At 64.2% G+C, this 2374-nt stretch overlaps 1 protein-coding gene across 1 annotated transcript in view; it reads left to right on the forward strand.

The window, feature by feature from the left end:
* Positions 1-2374, forward strand: part of SESN2 (sestrin 2) — a 13795-nt gene that overhangs the window by 5924 nt on the left and 5497 nt on the right. The window lies entirely within an intron of this gene.

Consider the following 2374-nt stretch of genomic DNA (forward strand, 5'->3'; position numbering starts at 1 on the left):
CTCATCGCTTCACGGGGCACCGTGGAAAAGCCCCCGGGGAGAAGCAGCTCCCTGCCCCGTTGCCCCACAGCTGGAGAGCGGGACGTGCCGTCCTGCCGTCGGCACCCCCGGTTGCGTGTGTCCGGGCATCCTCCTCCTGCTGCCGCCGTCCCCCCGTGACATGTCCCTTCTCCCACGGGTGAATCCCGGCTGCAGGACCCTTGCTGCCCCCTCGCTGCAGCCTCCTGGGCACGGTTGCAGGAGGCCGGGAGCATGGCGCTGGGATGCTGGGATGGTGGGGGGAGACCAGGTTTGGGGGCAGAGCTGCCCGTTGAGCTTCTCCGTCGTTAACGGGCTGGAGGGTGCGTGTCCAGTTGTGCTATTGGTTTTGGAAGGCTTCTTGGTTCTGGAAAACACTACTGGGTGCTGTGCTTGCTTTTCTCTGCCGTGATGCTGTGGGTTTCCCACGCTTCCCCCAGCTGCGGGGCGAGCCCTGCCCACCCCAGGGAGCCTTCGACGGCCGTGGGTGGAGGAAGGAGATGTGGGGAAGGGAGGAAGGGGGTCACTGGGAATTGCCTTGGTGTGGCTGATGGGATGGGGGGAGCATCTGCGGGAGGGAGGAGGGCAATAAGATGAAGGTCATGCCTTTACCCCCCGCCCAGGACAGCAGAAGCCATGGGTCCTGTGGGAGCAGCAGCCTTGCAGACGGTCCCCAGCGCAGCTCCTGCATCGGCTGGTTCAACTGGGTGCTGTGGGAGCAGGGCTGCCCGCTCTCCCTCCTGGGGCTGAGCCCTTTATTTTGGGTCCTGGGGGTGGGCAGGGGGGCCAGGCTTGCCTTGTGGTGCTGCCTTCGCCCGCAGCCGCTGGGTCGGGGTGCCTGGCTCCCTCTGTGTCCCAGCAGTGCAAGCGGGGGTGACGAGTGGCCGGTGCCTGCTCTGTGCCTGTCTCCCTGCCGCGTCTCCCCCTGCACCCGGAGCAAAGCAGGGTGCGGGTCTCTGCCGGCCAGGCATCCCTCTGGATGGGCCACGGGAGCTTTGCCGTGTCTGATGGGCACGGCCGCTGCTGCCTCCAGTCCATGGCATTGCTGCTCCCCGCTAGGTTTGCACAGGGGATGTGTGCTATGGGATAGAGCTGGGTGGTCCTGGGCATCCCGGGGGGGCTGAGACCCTGCCCGCTCCCTGGGTGGGCAGATCCAGACCCTGGGCTCACATCCTGCCTGCACGGTTGGTGCTGGGCTCCTCTGCAGAAGTCCCAGCGGAGGTGACCAAGTGGAGCCTGTGCTTGGGGACAGGTCCCAGCCTCACGGTGCCATCCCAGCTCCTGCTGGTGCAGGAACCCCAGGGGATTTCTGCAGGGAGAGGGAAGAGGGGGCTGGTGCTTCCCCACCCGGAGCGGGGGCCCTCAGCACCTCCTCCGTGGAGGGCAGCGGGTGCCGCTGCCAGCACCTGTATCCGGAGCGTGGGTTGGAGGAAGCGATGCTGTGAGTGTTCATTTGTCGAATGCCCTTTCTGCTGTCCCTGCCTCGTCCCGGTCCCAAGCAAGTGCCCCGTGTCCCCCCCTGCATCTGAGGGGTCTGCACACCAGCCCCCCCCTCTCCCTTCCCCCCTCCCCAGGCCTGGGACCACTTGAACCCTTTCCCACCTTCTTTTTTCCCAGCCCCAAACCAGGTTCTGGATTCCCTGTAGGTGTTTGGTAGGGGGATTAATTTAGCTCTCAGGGCTGAGTGCTGCATCCCCCCCCCGTCTGCGGTTGGCACCCGTGGGTGCTGCTGTGATGGAGGTGGAGAAATTTCCCCTGCACCACTGCAAGCTTGCAAGCTGGTGGGATGCTGCAGTGCAAAACTGGGACGGGGGTGGATTCAGGCTCCGTTGCGTCCCTGCATTTTGGCTTCAGGGCTGGCTGGGGGGGTCCCCCATGGGTGCTGAGCCACCCCTGCAGCGGGAGGGCTGGGAGGCTCCTGGTCCTGTTGTGCTCCAGAGAGGGGGGCTGCTTGCAGCATCCCCATCCCTGCCCCCGAGTGCACCCTGGTTGGGTGCAGCCAGCCCCCACCTGCCAACAGAGAGGAGAAAAATATCTGCTTGGGGAAAATACAGCGTGGGAACACTTGCCCTTCCCTGGGGAAGGGGGGAGATGGAGCTTGGGGGTGTCTGGAGCCGAAGCGGGTGCCTGGAGCAGCGAGCAGCAGCTGACCTGTAACCGAGTGGCTCAGTTCCGTCTTAACTGTGCTAACAGATTTGGGGAAGAAAAAAAACAAAAACCAAACCACCAAAACTCCAAAGTGGAGACGTTTCTTGGCATTTTGTTAGCGGTGTTACCAGGAACCCCGGGCTCCGTATTTACGCTGGTGATCGCAAACCGCAGTGCCCGGCTGCAGCCGTGGCCGTGCTGCTCCTGG

Source organism: Egretta garzetta, unplaced genomic scaffold (genome assembly GCF_000687185.1).
Source record: "Egretta garzetta isolate BGI_Z169 unplaced genomic scaffold, ASM68718v1 scaffold368, whole genome shotgun sequence".
Classification (NCBI taxonomy): Eukaryota; Metazoa; Chordata; class Aves; order Pelecaniformes; family Ardeidae; genus Egretta; species Egretta garzetta.